The sequence below is a fragment of the Sciurus vulgaris genome, assembly GCF_902686455.1.
Source record: "Sciurus vulgaris genome assembly, chromosome: 4".
NCBI lineage: Eukaryota > Metazoa > Chordata > Mammalia > Rodentia > Sciuridae > Sciurus > Sciurus vulgaris.
In genome coordinates, this window is record NC_136464.1 from 84,096,961 (window position 1) to 84,116,322 (window position 19,362).

The 19,362-nt window shown below is 35.7% G+C and overlaps 1 protein-coding gene and 1 pseudogene across 3 annotated transcripts in view; one reads left to right on the top strand and one right to left on the bottom strand.

Moving 5' to 3' along the window:
* LOC306660163 (gastric triacylglycerol lipase-like) overlaps nt 1–19,362 on the top strand; it is a 217,910-nt gene that overhangs the window by 112,789 nt on the left and 85,759 nt on the right. The window contains exon 3 of one of the 2 annotated variants that reach the window (XM_079138320.1): nt 7,643–7,688. The exons of the other annotated variant lie outside the window; for it this stretch is intronic. The gene's annotated coding sequence lies outside the window, so the exon portion shown is untranslated. The remainder of the gene's footprint in view (nt 1–7,642; nt 7,689–19,362) is intronic. 2 annotated transcript variants of the gene reach the window in all.
* Nucleotides 4,809–6,172, bottom strand: LOC306660172 (heterogeneous nuclear ribonucleoprotein A1-like; annotated as a pseudogene). Its single transcript has one exon. The product of its transcript is annotated as a heterogeneous nuclear ribonucleoprotein A1-like (transcript).

Genomic DNA, 19,362 nt, shown 5'->3' on the forward strand with positions numbered 1-19,362 from the left:
AATCAAGGTAATCAAGGTATATTCTGTCTTTCTTTTGTATAATAGATAACCCAAAGTGATGATGAGTCTGTGCTTTCAAAATAAGAAGTCTTGGTTATGTTTGCATAGCCACATGTATGAATTGGATTTTTGCTTCATTTATACTGGATTCTTGCCTTTGCTTCTATAAAGGAATAGAATATTACTTATTATACATTTGAATGATTCATTGTGAGAGGAAACTCGTGGTGAAACAATCTTTAAACCCTGATTCCAAGTATTTTGTTTAATTAAAAATTGTTAAACTACTGTAAGATAATTTCTTTGGTTGTGCATATAGTTACTCACCATATAACTTCTTAATTCATTATTGTGGTCTTCTGAATGTCAATGAAGTAAATTTATTTTACAGACTTTATCTGACCATGAACACTTCTTACCTAAAATTTCATTTAATGAATTTGTTGGTTCCAAGTTGTGTCTGCTACCAATTTTTAAAAAGATTTGTTTCAGGACCTGGTATATGATATTTGGACATATCCAAATATGGCATACAACATAAATAGGTGAGAACATGTATTTAACATATATTTTTGCCAGTTTTGAAAAGCAGCTCTTGGTCCTTATGTTGTGCCTTTTGTGTTTCCTTTTGTGATTCATCTATGCATACTAGTAGTTAGAGTCTTAGCCTATCTGATTTTATGACTATACTGACCTTATGTAATTAATTTGCATTAGCATGATGTGACTATTTTGCTTCCATATTTGTCTTATTCTCAGTGAAGACTAGAGAGCAGTTGCTATGATGGGTAACTTTAGTAACTTTTGCTATTTGCTATTAGTTTCCTAAGACTTAATATCAAGGTCCTCTTCTATTTATCTGTTTTCCATAACCCCTCCTCTTGTACCCTGGTTCCTAACAGTCCTCCCCTCCCTTGTTGATCCTTTTGTGATCGAAATTAGGACCTGCTAATTATCTTTAAGTTTCTAGCATTTATCAATACTCTTGGAGTGACATACTGTTAAGGCTACATTATCAAAACACTTTAGACTGTATTCGTTCTTTTGAAGACATAAGCATTTGTTCCCAGACATTTTCATCATATCAAATTTAAATATTCCGATTTGGTAGAAGCAATTGTGGCCTTTGAATGGTGGTTGGCTCTTTTATTGAGGACTTTCAAAGACTTCTTAATGAGAACCAATTCACACATTCAAACAAATAGAGGTATTCTCTTAATTCTCAAATACATGTTCATGGCACGAGGTCTCATTAATTTGATTCAAACTCAAGAAAGTCTTATCCTAATCTTAGAAAACTATCCATACAATTACAGAAATATGAAAGATATGTTTTACAATATAAAAGATGAAGTCAGTTATTGCCTTTTAGCCTGTGAAGGTGTGGAAAATGTGCTTTGTACCATAGAAGATAAACAGATGGCTTTCATATCCTCAATTATTATGTACCTACTATGAAAATCTTAGAAGAATAAATAAATATAATTCTTATTCTTGCTTGTCTTATACATTCATTTGGTATTTTGGGATAGTACATTTAGCTAGTGCTATATTTTAAGTAGTTATATTGTTACACCTCAGAACTCTTTTCTGTGAGTTATTGAGAAGCTTATATTCTGGCTTTTTAACCTTCAAGTTTGTGGGTGCCCCTTAGGGGACAGAAATTGATAGTCGTATAGGGTTTGATACAGCTGCATCCTAAGTTATCTGGGACAGACGATAGAAGTGGACAAACTTCATGCATATAGAATAAGCATAGAAAGAGTTATAGTGTAGTTAATGTTGAATTGGTCCTCTTGAGCCTACCAAAATATGCAAGAAAAATAGGGTCTGTTTTGTAATTTCTTTTCTGGGGTCAATATGAAAAACCAAAAGAGAATCTTGAAGCTTTTAAGAGGCAGTGAATAGAATCAACCCAGTGTCATTCTGGTATGAGAAACCAACCAAAGATTTGAAAGTAAGTCATGATTTAAAGAACAGGTAGTGAAAACTTTCAAATATAAATGAAACAGGATTTTGACTTTGCCCAATTATCGTAAGTCTTTGATAATAGTTTGCCAATCCCTTGCCCTGCCGCAAACAACTAACTCTTATTTTAAAAAGTGAACTTAAGATATCTGAGTGCAGTTATCAAGGGTGTATGATTATAATTTGGGTTCCTTTGATAGGGATAGATTTCTTCTTACCTTTCTGATAAAGTTAGAGACATCTCAGATTGCTCAAGGATAGGCATTAGAAGGGTGAATAGGGCAGTGTGCTTTGGGTTATATAAGCCTCTGACCTGTATTAAGGTAAATAGTAATGACCCATGATGGAAGGTATATCTGGGAAGTACCATACTGGAGACCAAACATTACAGTGAAGTTTATTTAAAGCATAGAGAATAATTTGAAAATGAGAGGACACAATGAATACCTGAGTTTCTGTTAAAAAGTCCTGTTCTGGTCATTTAAATTGTTTTGTCAGGAAAAAGCATTTGACAAAATACAGCACCCCTTCATGTTCAAAATACTAGAAAAACTAGGAATAGCAGGAACATACCTCAACATTGTAAAAGCTATCTATGCTAAACCCAAGGCACATTATTCAAAGTGGAGAAAAATTGAAAGCATTCCCTCTAAAAACTGGAACAAGACAAGGATGCCCTCTATCACCACTTCTGTTCAACATAGTCTTGGAAACTCCAGCTAGAGCAATTAGACAGATGAAAGAAATTAAAGGGATACAAATAGGAAAAGAAGAACTCAACCATCACTATTTGCTGATGACATGATTCTATATTTAGAAGACACAAAAAATTCCACTAGAAAACTTCTAGAACTCAAAAATGAATTCAGCAAAGTAGCAGAATATAAAATCGACACCCATAAATCAAATGCATTCCTATATATCAGTGATGAATACACTGAAAGAGAAATTAGGAAAACTACCCCATTCACAATAGCCTTTAAAATATTTGGGAATCAATCTAACAAAAGAGGTGAAAAACCTCTATAATGAAAACTACAGAACCTGAAAGAAAGAAATAGAGGAAGACTTTAGAAGATGGAAAGATCGCCCATGTTCTTGGATAGGCAGAATTAATAGTGTCAAAATGGCCATACTACCAAAAACATACATATTTAATGAAATTCCTATTAAAATCCCAATGACATTCTTCATAGAACTAGAAAAAGCAATTATGAAGTATATTTGGAAAAATAAGAAACCCAGGATAACCAAAGCAATTCTTAGCAAAAAGAGTGAAGCAGGAGGCATCACAATACCACACTTTTATATTACAGAGCCATAGTAACAAAAACAACATGGTATTGGCACCAAAACAGACACATTGACCAATGGTACAGAACAGAAGACACAGAGAAAAACTCACATAAATGCAGTTATCTCATACTAGACAAAGGAACCAAAAACACCCACATAAATACAGTTATCTCACACTACCCAAAGGTGCCAAAAACATACATTGGAGAAAGGATAGCCTAGTCAACAAATGGTACTGGGAAAACTAGAAATCCTTAAGTAGTAGAATGAAATTGAACCTCTATCTCTTACCCTATACAAAGCTCAAAGTGGATCAAGTACCTAGGCATTAGACCAGAGATTCTGTGCCTACTAAAATGTAGGCCCAACTCTCCACCATGTCAGCTGAGGAATTGAACTCCTCAGTAAGACTCCTGAAGTACAAGAAGTAAAACCAAGAATCAAAAAATGGAATGAATTCAAACTAAAAAGCTTCTTCTCAACAAAGGAAACAATCAAGAATGTGAACAGAGAGCCTACAGAATGGGATTAAATCTTTACCACATGCACCTCAGAGCACTGATCTCTAGGATATACAAAGAACTCAAAAAACTTAACAAAAAAACAAATAACCCAACCAATAAATGAGCTAAGGAACTGAACAGACACTTCACAGAAGAAATACAATCAACAAATATATGAAAACATGTTCAGTATCTCTAGCAATTACAGAAATGCAAGTCAAAATTACACTGATTTCATCTCACTATAGTCAGAATGGAAATTATCAAGAATACAAGTAACAATAAATGTTGGTAAGGATGTGGGGAATAAGGTACACTCACATTACTGGTAGAACTGAAAATTGTGCAACCACTCTGGAAAGCAGTATGGAGATTCCTCAGAAAACTTAGAATGGAACCACCATTTGACCCAGTTATCCCAAAAGTCTTATTAACCATAGTAACCATGTGGTACATTTGATCCTCAAAACTTATTCAACATGTATCTTAAGGTTTGTACCCTTTGATCTCTATCTATCTATCTCTCCATTTTTTCTACCCTGCAACTCTTGGTAACTACAATTTTATTTGCTGATCCTATGAGTTCACTTTTTTTTTTCCCCAAGAGAATTAAATAATTTATTGATTAAGCATGATATGGATGATACACAAGCTTCATTCCTATCCATTATTTATCTGGTACCAGCATTCAATTTAGGTTGGCATATGATGTACCAACAATCATTTTTATAACCAAATAATTTCATAACTGTGCTTGGGTGACCCTTTCAACGGTGAACTTCCGGTTACAACAAATACACCAAGGTTTCATCCTGAATGAATTCTAACTTCACACTGTTGGGAAAGTTTTACCAAAATGGCTTCAGAGTAGACTAAATTTACACAGCACATTTTTAAAAAGACACATTTATTCAACATCATGATCAGACTATAACATTTAGCAACAGCATGGGTGCAAAAAAAAAAGTCTACATTAAAACCCTTTATTGGAATGCTTTACATTCCACAGAACAGAAACTAAAATAACCTGTTATACAATTAGTCACAAATACAGTCCTCAAGTTTTTTTGCCCATACACATGAGTATTGTCTAAACCATATCTTCTTTGTAGCAGCTAGGCCCTGCCACCACTGTGCTTGACTAATTTCACAAATCTGTTGTAACCTGTAGCTTCCCTGTCATTTCTCTGGCCCTTCACTTCTGCTAAGCTTTGTTTCCTGGCAGTATTAAAACCTTCTGCCACTGCCATAGCTACTGCTGCTGCTGGACCCACCATAGCCACCTTGGTTTCATGCATTGGCAAAATATTGGCCTCCACCACTGTAAGGTCCAGAACTTCTACCTCCAAAGTTTCCACCCTTCATGGGTCCAAAATTTGATGACTGATTGTTGTAATTGCCAAAATCATTGTAGCTTCCACAACCTCCAAAATTGCTTCCATCATTACCAAATACATTGTAGCCATCCCCACTGCCACCATCTCCACCACCACCATGGCTGCCACCAAAGCCATCATGACCACTGAAGTTTCCTCCATGACCAAAATTGTCATTTCCACCAAAAACACCTTCATGACCACCACCAAAGTTTCCAGAACCACTTCGACTTCTTTGACTAGATGAAGCACTAGCCATCTCTTGCTTTGACAGGGCTTTCCTCACTTCACAGCTGTGACCATTCACAGTATGGTATTTCTGAATGACAATCTTATCCACAGAATCATGGTTCTCAAAAGTTACGAAAGCAAAATCCCTTTTCTTTCCACTGCCTCTATCAGTCATGATTTCAATAACTTCAGTTTCCCGTACTGTTCAAAATAATCTTGTAGATAATGTTCTTCAGTGTCTTCTTTAATGCCACCAACAAAGATCTTTTTCATAGTTAAGTGGGCCCCTGGTCTTTGAGAATCTTCTCTTGAGACAGCTCTCTTGGGTTCCACAACTCTTCTATCCACCTTGTGTGGTCTTGCATTCATGGCTGCATCCACTTCCTCCACAGTGGCATAAGTGACAAACCCAAAGCCCCTGTAGCGCTTAGTGTTTGGGTCTCTCATTACCACAGAGTCCGTGAATGTTCCCCATTGCTCAAAATGACTACTCAGACTCTCTGCAGTTGTTTCAAAGCTTAGCCCTCCGATGAATAACTTCTGCAACTGTTCAGGCTCTTTGGGGGATTCTGATTTAGACATGATGGCAGCAGGAACAGAGACTTTAACGATGCTTTCTTGGCGACATCCACAGGCAGAAAGAAGTAAGCTAATGAATATATCCCGAGTTCACTTTAAAAAAAAAAAAAAAAAAGATTTCCACATATAAGTAATGCCATACAGTATTTGATTTTTTCTGTTTGATCTATTTCATTTAGCACAATACCCTCCACCCTCTATACTGCTAAAAATGACAGAATTTCTTTCTTTTATGAAGCTGAATAATATGAATAATATTCCCTGTTACACACACACACAAACACACACACACACACATCATTTTTTATCCATTTAGGCATTCTTGGACATTTAGTTTATTCTATGGCTTGGCTCTTATAAATAATGATGTAATAAACAGAGGAGTGCAGAAAATTCCATTTTCTTTTGCTATATGTCCAGTAGTAGAAATGCTGTATCATATGGTAGCTCTATTTTTAATGTTTTGAAGCTTCATATTGTTTTCTATAATGGCTGTTCTAATGTACATTCCTGTTGATGTTGTGCAGAGTTCCTTTTTACCTACATCCTCACCAAACACTTGTTATCTTCCATCATTTTTATAATGATCATTCTAATAAGTATGAGGTAGTATTTAATCAATGCAGTTTTAACTTGTGTTTCCCTGGTGATTAGTGATATTGAAAGTTTGTTCATGTACTTGTTGGTCATTTGTATGTCTTCTCTTGAAAAAATGTATGTTCAGGTCCTTTATTCATTTTTTAATTAGGTTATTTGTTTCCTTGCTATTGAGTTGTTTCAGTTTGTTATCTCAGTAATTTTTTCTGGCCTCAGTCATTTTCTCTTTGTTGTGTGTCTAATTTCTATATATCCACAGGGATTTCCATTTTAATTGTAGTTTAATTTGTAGTTTTAATTTTTTTAATAATCTGATGGATCAATTTTTAGTTTTATTTTTTGTTCCTTGGAGATATTTAAAACCCTGTTTTTAATGTCTTTCCCCAGTATACTATTCATAGTAGTTTTCATCCATTACATTTATTCAACTCAATTCATTTTAACCAATTTGGGTTAGTTAAGTTATAATGAAACTCTGATAGGTTAGGTTCTAGCACAATAGTTTCTCTTGAGAGCAAGATTTATTACAAAGAACAGATTATTTTTGTTTTGATATTCACAAATGCCTTCTTTCTCCTCCATCTTCTAAGAGCATGAGGGAACTTTTTTATGACACTCATTCTCAGAACCTGGTAAATCTCCTGTAGATAAAATTCACAAATGTAACATCCCCCTAAGACTGGGCCCTTCCAAAGTTCTCAGACTTTTTAACACTGAGGCTCCAGCAATTTCTCAGTAACAGTTCACATTTTCTTACCCTTACACTGGGGTAAGACCAACTGCTCGCTGGTCTCTGCTTCACTGAGTTGTGGTTCTCTGCATTTACTTGTCTCTTTTCAGTTTTTAGGAGGTGGGATGTGGTTTGATCTGTGATCTCAGTAGACCTATTGATTTTCAGTCTGGTTAACTTTTTCACTTATTAGGATGGAGTGGTGGCTTCCAAGCTCCTTCCATGTTGGGCAAGAAACAAAAGTACCTCTCTGTTCTTCTCAACTTTGAAGGATATTTTGCTTGTTGCAGTGTTTTTGGTTAGGTGTATTAATTTTTTTTATCAGCATTTTAAGAGGTTATTCTGTCTTCTGGTTTCCACAGTTTCAGTGAGAAGTCAGTCATCTCTTTCATTGTTACTACTCTGAAGGTAATTTATCTTTATTTAAACTACTTTATTATTATTATTTTTCATCTTTGTTTTTCAGCAGTTTGACTATGAGATGCTTAGAAATAGATGATTCCTTTGTTCATATCCAGTTTGGGGTAATATGGAAAAATCTTGGCCAATATTTATTTAATTCTTCCTCTTGTTTAACTTCAAGTCATCAAATGCATAATGATTGGATCATCTGATAGTGCCCAACATCTTTTTTGGCTCTATTTGTTTTCTATGTCAAAGTTTGAACTTTTTTTTTTTTTATGAGCTTGTATTTGAGTTCACAAATACTGTCATTTTCTGTGTTTCATCTCCTTTTAAAACCATCAAATATATTTTTAATTTCAAAGATTATACTTTCAATTTCTAGAAAGTATATTTGACTTTAAAAATACTAGTTCTCCTTATTGTAGTTTTGCTTTCTGTGTTTCAGTAACCTGTGGTGATCTGCGGTTCAAAAATATTATTATAATGCAATAAGGAATTAGAATATTTTAAGAGAGAAAGTGAGAGACCACATAATTTTTATTAGTATATATTATAATAATTATTTATTTTACTATTATTATTGTTAATTGTTTAAGGTACCTAATGTACTAGTTAAAGTATGTGTGTTTGTGTGTGTGTGTGTGTGTGTATGTATATATATACACATACACAGAAAGAGAGAAGAGAAGACATAGTATATATAGGGTTTGGTACTATCTGTGGTTTCAGACATTAATTGGGGGATCATGGAACATTTCCCTCACAGATAAGGGTAATACTGTAAGTTCAAATTATCTGCTGAAATACTATTCAGACAGTTTTAAACATTTTCTTATGCCTTAATTAACATAACAATCATGATTAAAGTCTTTATTGACTCTAGTGTGTGTATAACCACTGCATCTGCTTTCATTAACTCTTTTATGTCTTTACTATTGGTTATGTTTTCCTTTATTATTCGAACTAATAAATTTTTATTATATGCAGGACATTATGAATGATATACTGCATCCTCTTGGTTCAGTTATTGTCTTAGTCTGTGTTATGCTACTATAACAGAATACCTGAGACTGGAATAGTTAATAATGAAAAGAAATTCGTTGTCTCACAGTTCTGAAGGCTAGGAAGTCCACGATCAAGGTTCTGGCATCTGTTAAGGGTCGTCTTGCTCAATGGTGAAAGGACAGAGAGGCAAATGTGGCCAAACTCCTCTTCTTATAATGGCATTAATCTCACTCATGAGGGCAGAACACTTATGGCCCCATCACTCTCAAATGTCCCATCTTCTAACACTACCACAATGACCACCAAATTTTGACATGAATTTGGGAGGGGATTGACATTAAAACTCTAGCAGTTACCTCTATACAAGAGTTTTGGCTTATTTAGCTCGGTTCATTTTCAGACTTCTTAAGGTGGATATAACTCCCTTTTTATTTATTTTTTTTTAAATTCAAGGGACTACTTATTTAGGAACCAGCTGCCTAAAGTTTAACTCTGGCACCCAGACACACTGATTTTTTTCACTTCCACTCAGCAAGTCTGTCACTCTCTCTGCTTGACTCTATTTTGCACTACTAGTTTTGGAACATGCCCTCAAGATGAAAGTTGGGATTAGTGTGAAGTTTTCCTTTTCTGTTTTCCTTTTGTCATGTTCATATCCTGTGGTGGCTGCCTTCCAATCTCTGTAAAACAATTGTTTTATAGTTCATATCTGATAACATAAAATTCATGAAATTTCTTCAGTAATTTCTTTTCCTTTTTTACTTGACATTTAGTAGCTCATTTTCTCATGAAGTTACTTTTCCTTGAATGGTGTTAATTGATTCTGAAAATTTATTTTTAGCAATAATTTGAGTAATAAGACAAGCCTTTTATTTTTCTTTTGAACATGAGCATCGTTCACCTTTGCATGGCACCTGAGGTCACTCTAAAATCAGGACCACTGTATACTAACCAAACTTCCCTGGGACCACTTAGGCAATATAAACTTGGATTGCAAATTGACTTCATGCCTGGTGTACTTATTCACCTTTACCTTAGTACTATAGAATTTGGGACCCTAGTTTATTTAGGGATCATGTCATTGCTACAGAATAACAAATTTAGAAAAACAAAATGAAATTATTATATGTTCACATAATTCTACATAGTTTAAATATTCTTTTTTTAAATTTCTTAACCTTGGCATGTTCTGTACATTGATTTTTTTTTTCCTCCACAAACTAGTGTCTCAAAATGAAACCTCAGATTCTCTGGGACTGGCAAATAACATTAAGGACACAGTGTCTCCAGTGCTTTGCTTATCTTTGGAGTTTCTTTGTTTTTCTATTGAATTCATCCTGCTAATTTCTATCTTGTCCAGGTTCTTAATATTTTCAAAAGGTGTGTGTGTATGTGTTTGACTGTGGAGTTCATCAATTTTGATTGTTTTCTTTAGCATGTATGATGGATCTAATAACTAAGAAATCCAGTTTTAGTTTCTATAATTACTGTTCAAATTGCATAACAATAATAAGTACCTTTGTGTACTTAATTAAAATGTGATTTGATTTATTGTTATTGATATTATTAAAATTTGACTTTCAATTTCCTTAAAATAATTTTATTAAAGGTTAAAATTATGCTTCCTCTGATTGAATTAAGTATGAAAATGCTTCTTTAAACCCCCAGAGTCGTTTGGATGTATATTTTTCACAGAACCCAGCAGGAACATCTATTCAAAATATGCTCCACTGGAGTCAGGAGTATAATTTATGTTAATGTCATAATCACTTAGACCTTCTAAACTTAAGCAATGATAGAGTAATATAACTGTTTCTTACAAATGACAAAATGTTAGAACAGAATAGGGACAATCTGTTCCACACACCTCACTTGCCTTGTCCAACATTCAAAGCTAAGACTAGAACACAATTCTCCTGATGCCTAGTCTGAAATGTTTTCTCTAGACTCACTATATCCTCTGTTAAGCTGCAAGCCTCTTGAGGACCATGGGAAAGCTTTGTTCACTTTTATACTTTTATACTTCTAAGACCAACATTTCTTGGCATAGATATTAAACTAATATTTGTTTAATGGTTGATACTGTAAAAGAGAAAAATCCATTATGAATGTAACCTTAAAGTTCAAGACAATGCAGTAAAAAAAAAAGAAAAACTTTCCTGGGATTAAAAGACCAAACATTAAATCTTTTCTTTGAACCTTACTGGGAGGGTGACATTGAATAGTTGGTTTAACCTTTCTGAATAAGTTTCTGATTTTTAAAAATGAAATCATTTCTCTAACCTAACAAAAATATTATAAGAACTGAATAATGATTATGAAAGTTCTTTAAAGTTAATAAACACTAGATAAATTTAAAATATCATTAAGATACTAGATGAAACTTTTCCAACTGCAAAATATTTACATTTATGATAATTATTTTGATGTAGTTATTTAAAACATTAATTATACCTTATCTTTAAATTTAGTTTACCCCTGATGATTGCTTCTCCAGGAAAATCTAAGTAGTCTTTGTATTTATTCATCCATTATAACAAGGTTTTCTGAGTGCCTACTGTATGTCCTGTATTGTTCTATATTCATAGGAAACATAAGTGAGCAAAACAAAGACTCCTGTGTTCCTTTAAGCTTACATTTCAGTAGTAGATACACAAGGAATAAAGAATAAGGTAGCAGATCAGTAAATTATCCTAATATATTAGAAGGGGATAGATGTTATAGGAAAATAGGGAAGGAGGAGGGATAGAAGAAAGGGATTAGACTTTCTGGTAAGTGGAGTATACATTCGAACAGAGATTAGACTCAGAGGCCTCAGTAAGATGGTGACAGTTGAAAACAGATTTGAAGGAGGTGAAGGAATTAACAATATGGACATCTGAGATGTCTTCTTAGTCCATTCAAGCTGTTAGAGTAAAGTTCTATTAACTTGGTATTTTATAAACAACAGAAATTTATTTCTTACAGTTCTGGAGGTTAGAAAGTCAAGATGGTGACAGTTGAAAACAGATTTGAAGGAGGTGAAGGAATTAACAATATGGACATCTGAGATGTCTTCTTAGTCCATTCAAGCTGTTAGAGTAAAGTTCTATTAACTTGGTATTTTATAAACAGCAGAAATTTATTTCTTACAGTTCTGGAGGTTAGAAAGTCCAAAATCAAGTCACTGGCAGATTCAGTGTCTGGCTTGCTTTCTCATTAGTAACTGGCACTTTCTAGTAGCTTTTTCACGTAGTGAAAGGCAAAAGTTTCCTTGGGCCTATGTTATAAGGGCACTAGTCTCATTCATGAACCTAATCACTTTCCAAAAATCTCCACCTTCTAATACCATCATCTTGGTGGTTAAAATTTCAGAATATGAATTTGGGGAGGACATATACATTTAGATCATAGTATGGGGGATGAGCATTACAGACAAAGGAAATATAGCCAAAGAAAGGCACACGTAAGAAATAAGTGCAGCTGAAATGAGTAAGAAAGAAAGTAGTGGGAAAAAAGGGCAGAAAAGTAATAAGGAAATCAGGAATCTATATTCTATTGCAAGGACTTTGGCATTCACTCTGTTTGAAGTGGGGAACCACTGCAAGTTTTTCATCAACGAGGTCACAAGCAATGAGTTATATTTTACAGGATCACTTTGGCTACTATATTGCGTTGACTGTAGAGGGGTAATTGTAGAAGCAGTGAGAAAGTTAGGGAATTACTGCAGTAATCCAAAGAAGAAATGATGATGGCTTGGACTGATGTGTTGACAGGAGAGGTGGTGAAAATCATTGAATTCTGAGTATCCATATGCATATCATGTGTATGCAGCCAAGGAGATACAGTAATGAATTCTGTGAGAAGTGAAAAAAAAGGAGAGAGGCTTGGATGACTCCAAAGCTTTTGACCTAAGCAATGAAAAGATTAAGTAACTCTTTTTTTTTTTTTTTTTACTGTAAACAAGTTGGTATACAGATTATTTCTCTGTTTTACATGAGGTAAAGGCATACCATTTGTGAAATCATAAATTTACATAGGGTAATGTTGTTTGATTCATTCTGTTATTTTTTCCCTTCTCCCCCACCCCTCTCACCCCTCTTTTCCTTCTATACAGTTCTTCCTTCTTCCATTCTTGCCACCCTCCCTAACCCTAACCCTAAACCTAAACCTAACCCTAACCCTATCACTAACCCCTCCCACCCCTCATTATGTCTCATCATCCACTTATCAGCGAGATCATTCTTCCTTTGGTTTTTTGAGATTGGCTTATCTCACTTAGCATGATATTCTTCAATTTCATCCATTTGCCTGCAAATGCCATAATTTTATCACTCTTTATGGCGGAGTAATATTCCATTGTATACATATACCACTGTTTCTTTATCCATTCATCAATGGAAGGACACCTAGTTTGGTTCCACAATCTGGCTATTGTGAATTGAGCAGCTATGAACATTGATGTGGCTGTATCTCTGTAGTATGCTGATTTTAAGTCCTTTGGGTATAGGCCAAGGAGTGGGATAGCTGGGTCAAATGGTGGTTCCATTCCAAGCTTTCTGAGGAATCTTCATACTGCTTTCCAGAGTGGCTACACTAATTTGCAACCCCACCAGTAATGTATGAGTGTACCTTTTTCCCCACATCCTCACCAACACCTATTGTTGCTTGTGTGCTTGATAATTGCCATTCTAATTCAGGTGAGATGGAATCTCAGGGTAGTTTTGATTTGCATTTCTCTTATTACTAGAGATGTTGAACATTTTTTTCATATATCTGTTGATTGCTTATAGATCTTCTTCTGTGAAGTGTCTGTTCATTTCCTTAGCCAGTTTGTTCATTGGATTATTTGTATTCTTGGTGTAAAATTTTGTGAGTTCTTTATATATTCTGGAAATTAGTGCTCTATCTGAATTATGAGTGGCAAAGATATTCTCCCACTCTGTAGGCTCTCACGTCACATTACTGATAGTTTCCTTTGCTGAGAGAAAGCTATTTAGTTTGAATCTATCTCAGTTGTTGATTCTTGCTTTTATTTCTTATGCTATGGGAGTCCTGTTAAGAAGTCTGATCCTAGGCCAACATGTTGAAGATTTGGACGTACTTTTTCTTCTATAAGATGAAGGGTCTCTGGTCTGATTCCGAGGTCCTTGATCCATTGTGAGTTGAGTTTTGTGAAAGGTGAGAGATAGGGGTTTAATTTCATTCTGTTGCATATGGATTTCTAGTTCTCCCCACACCATTTGTTGAAGAGGCAATCTTTTCTCCATTGCATATTTTTGGCCCCTTTCTCTAATATGAGAAAATTGTGTTTATTTGGGTTTGTGTCCATCTCCTCTAGTCTGTACCATTGATCTACCTGTCTATTTTGGTACCAATACCATGCCGTTTTTGTTACTATTGCTTTGTAATAGAGTTGAAGATCTGGTATTGCGATACCCCCTGCTTCACTCTTTCTACTGAGGATTGCTTTAGCTATTCTGGGTTTCTTATTCTTCCAGATGAATTTCATAACTGCTTGCTCTATTTATGTAAGGTACATCATTGGGATTTTAATTGGAATTGCATTGAATTTGTATAGCACTTTTGGTAGTATGGCCATTTTGACAATATTAATTTTGCCTATCCAAGAACATGGGAGATCTTTCCACCTTCTAAGATTTTCTTTAATTTCTTTTGTTAGTGTTCTGCAGTTTTCATTGTAGAAGTCTTTCACCTTTTTTGTGAGATTGATTCCCAAGTATTTTATTTTTTTCGAAGCTATTGTGAATGGGGTAGTTTTCCTAATTTCTCTTTCTGAAGATTCATCACTTATGTATGAAAATGCATTGGATTTATGAGCATTTATCTTGTAACCTGCTACTTTACTGAATTCACTTATGAGTTCCAAAAGTTTTCTGGTGGAATTTCTGGGTTCCTCTAAATATATAATCATGTCATCAGCGAACAGGGATAATTTGAATTCTTCTTTTCCTATTCGTATCCCTTTAATTTCTTTGGTTTGTCTAATTGCTCTGGCTCAAGTTTCAAGGACGATGTCGAACAGAAGTGGTGAAAGAGGGCATCCCTGCCTTGTTCCAGTTTTTAGGCGGAATGCTTTCAATTTTTCACCATTTAGAATGATATTGGCCATGGTCTTAGCGTAGATGGCCTTTATAATGTTAAGGAATGTTTCTACTATCCCTATTTTTTCTAGTATTTTGAGCATGAAGGGATGCTGTGTTTTATTGAATGATTTTTCTAATCTATTGAAATAATCATGTGATTGTTAACTTTAAGTCTGTTGATATGGTGAATGACATTTATTGATTTCCGGATGTTGAACCAACTTGCATCCAACTTGATCGTGGTGCACTATCTTTTTAATATATTTCTGTATGCGATTTGCTAAAATTTTCTTGAGAATTTTTGCGTCGATGTTCATTAAGGATATTGGTCTGAAATTTTCTTTCCTCGATGTGTCTCTGTCTGGTTTAGGTATCAGGGTGATATTGGCTTCATAGAATGAGTTTGGGAGGGTTCCCTCCTCTTCTATTTCATCGAATACTTTGAGAAGTATTGGAATGAGCTCTTCTTTAATGCTTTTGTAGAACTCGACTGAGAACCCATCTGGTCCTGGACTTTTCTTTGTTGGTAGGCTTTTGATAACCTCTTCTATTTCATTGCTTGAAATTGATTTATTTAAGTTGTGTATGTCCTCCACGTTCAGTTTAGGTAATTCATATATCTCTAGAAACTTGTTGATATCTTCGAGGTTTTGTGTTTTGTTGGAGTATACATTTTCAAAATAGCTTCTAATTATGTTTTGTATTGCACTCATGTCTGTAGTGATATTTCCTTGTTCATTCTGAATTTTAGTAACTTGAGTTTTCTCTCTCTGTTTGTTAGTGTGGCTAAGGGTTTATCAATTTTGTTTAATGTTTCAAAGAACCATCTCTTTATTTTGTTAATTTTTTCGATTGTTTCTTTTATTTCAATTTCGTTGATTTCAGCTCTGATTTTAACTATTTCCTATTCTACTACTTTCGGTGTTGGTCTGCTCTTCTATTTCTAGGGTTTTGAGCTGTAGTGTTAAGTCGTTTATTTGTTGATTTTTACTTCTTTTGTTGAATGCACTCCATGAAATAAATCTTCCTCTAAGTATCGCTTTCATAGTGTCCCAGAGATTTTGATATGATGTGTCTTTGTTCTTGTTTACTTCTAAGAATTTTTTTATTTCCCTCCTGATGTCTTCTGTTATCCATTCATTATATAATAGTGTATTATTTAATCTCCAGGTATTGGAGAAGTTTCTGTTGTTTATTCTGTCATTTATTTCTAATTTCAATCCATTATGATCTGATAGAATACAAGGTAGTATCTCTATCTTCTTGTATTTGCTAACAGTAGCTTTGTGGCATAAAACATGGTCTATTTTAGAGAAGGATCCATGTGCTGCTGAGAAGAAAGTGTATTCGCTCTTTGTTGGATGGTATATTCTATATATGTCCGTTAAGTCTAAGTTGTTGATTGTGTTAATGATATCTATGGTTTCTTTATTGGAAGATCTATCCAGTGGTGAGAGAGGTTTGTTAAAATTGCCTAGTATTATTGTGTTGTGGTCAATTTGATTTCTGGAATTGAGAAGGATTTGTTTGACATACATGGATGAGCCAATGTTCGGGGCATAGATATTTATGATTGTTATGTCTTGCTGATTTATGCTTCCCTTAAGCTGTATGTAATGTCCTTCTTTATCCCTTCTGACTAGTTTTGGCTTGAAGTCCACATTATCTGAAATGAGGATGGATACTCCAGCTTTTTTGCTGTGTCTGTGTACATGGTATGTTTTTTTTCCCATCCTTTCACCTTTAGTCTATGGGTATCTCTTTCTATGAGATGAGTGTCTTGCAGGCATCTTATTGTTAGATTTTTCTTTTTAATCCAATCTGCCAGTCTGTGTCTTTTGATTGATGAGTTCAGGCCATTGACATTCAGGGTTATTATTGTGGTATGATTTGTATTCCCAGTCATTTGACTCATTTTTGTTTTTTGACATGATTTGGTTTCTCCTTTTTTTGGCTATTCCTTTAGTCTAGTTCCTCCCATTACTGATTTGCATCGTTGTTTTTCATCTCTTCCTCATGGAATATTTTGCTGAGAATGTTCTGTAATGCCAGCTTTCTTTTTGTAAATTCTTTTAGCTTTTGTTTATCATGGAAGGATTTTATTTCGGCATCAAATCTGAAAGTAAGTTTTGCTGGCTTTAAGATTCTTGGTTGGCATCCATTTTCTTTTAGGATTTGGTAAATGTTTTTCCAGGCCCTTCTAGCTTTTAGGGTCTGGATTGAAAAATCTGCTGATATTTTTATTGGTTTCCCCCTGAATGTAATTTGATTCTTTTCTCTCACAGCCTTTAAAATTCTGCATTTTGTATGTTAGGTATTTTTGTAATAATGTACCTTGGTGTGGGTCTGTTGTAATTTTGTATATTTGGAGTCCTATAAACCTCTTGTGCCTGGTTTTCCATTTCGTTCTTCAGATTTGGGAAACTTTCTGATATTATTTCATTGAATAGATTGTTCATTCCTTTGGTTTGTTTCTCTAAGCCTTCCTCAATCCCAATAGTTCTTAAATTTGGCCTTTTCATGATATCGCACAATTCTTGTAGATTCTGTTCATGATTTCTTACCATCTTCTCTGTTTGGTCAACTTTGTTTTCAAGATTAAATATTTTGTCTTCAGTGTCTGAGGTTCTGTCTTCCAGGTGTTCTATCCTATGGGTTATGCTTTCTATGGAGCTTTTAACTTGGTTTATTGTGTCCTTCATTTCAAGGATTTCTGGTTTTTTTTTTTTTTCAGTGTCTCTAACTCTTTATTGAAATGATCTCTTGCTTCCCATATGTGCTCTTTCAACTGTTGATTGGTGAGATCATTTAATACCTGCATTTGCTCTTTCATCTCTTTCTTCAATGCCTGCATTTGCACTTTCATCTCCTCGTTTGCTTCCCTGATTGTTTTAATTATGTACATTCTGAACTCCCTTTCTGACATTTCTTCTGCTGTGCTGTTATTGGGTTTTATTGATATAGTATCTAGGTTTGTTTGGAACATTTTCTTCCCTTGTTTTCTCATATTGGTCAGATATCAGTGGGACTCTGAGATATTGCAGATTTCCTCTTTGGCTTATAGTGTCCCTGTAGATTTCCATTATATCACTCCCAGCCTTCAGTAGCCTGATCTCTTGGAGGAACTTGATAATGCAGGGCTTCCGAAGAAAGCTGCCTCTAGCCCACTTCTTGGTCCAGGGCTTGGGGCTGGTTCTGCATGGAAATACTCTCACTGGGCAGTCCTTCTCCTAGAAGCTGGCTGTAGACAGGTCTTGCCCCTGTCTGATGGAGCCAGGCTGCTCAGGGAAAGCCTCTCCCTGACCTGCCTTAGTCTCAGAAGCCGCCTGTGGGCCAGGGCCACCACTGGATTCAGGGCTTGGGGTTGGCTCTTTGCAGAAAAGCTCTCACTGGGCGGGTCTGTTCCAAGAAGGTGGCTGCGGACCCCGTCTGCCGCCGGAGATAGCAGGGCTGCTTGGGGAAGTCTCTCGCTTCCCTGCCTTGGTCCCAGAAGCAGCCTGCAGGTTGGGTCTGCCACTGGGTCCCGGGCTTGGGGTTGGCTCTGTGCTGGGAAAAGCTCTCACTGGGCGGGCCTGCTCTGAGGACCTGGCCATGGACTGGGCCTGCAGTGGGAGGGAGCAGGGCTGCTTGGGAAGTCTCTCGCTGCCCTGCCCTTGTTCTAGAAGCTGCCTGCGGGCTGGGACCGCTGTTGGGTTCAGGGCTTGTGGTTGGCTCTGTGCAGAAAAGCTCTCACTGGGCGGGCCTGCTCCTAGAAGCTGGCTGTGGATGGGGCCTGCCGCCAGAGAGAGCAGGGCTGCTTGGGGAAGACTCTAGCTGCCTTGCCCTGCTCCAAGAAGCTGCCCCTGTCCAGGTCTGCCGCCCATCTGAGCTTCACCCAGTGGGAGAGACTCACCCTGCGACTCTATGTTTGTCCGAGTCTCTCAATACCTCCCCTTCTTGAATCCTGAGTTCTGGAGCAACGGGAGATGCAGTCACCCTCTAGTCCGCCATCTTGGATCTCCAAGATTAAGTAACTCTTAAAACAGATAGGGAGATTTGATGACAGAGTGGAGTTGGAGGAAAGATTAAATATTCTGTTTGTTAAGTGTATACAGCCAAGCGATGAATTTGAGTGAGCAGTTTTACATAGGAATACAGAATTAAGGAGATACTTATAAAAGAAGATACATATTTTGAGTTTAAATGGCATATAAAGCTGAAAGACTAGATGAGAACACAAATAGAATGAATATAGATAGAGAAGAGGAGCAAGGATTAAGTGGTGAGTCATGCAGAGACTAAAAGGTTAGGCAGCAGAGGCTAAATCAGCAAGGAGACTGAAAAGAAGCAGTAAGCAATATATGAAGATCAACCTATTCTAGTAGTTAAGTGAAGATCTCAAGGATGAAGGAATGAACAACTATATCAGGTGTTATTGATAGGTAATAACAGCAGAATCCTTCAGAATTGACCAAACTTTTATAAATATTAAGGTCATAAATTACCTTGAACACTGTTGGTGGAAGGATGTGAGCAGTGTGTGCTGGTAAATATTTAATAACTGGTTTATTTTGTGGGGGTGGAGAGATAGGCTTGATTGTAACACA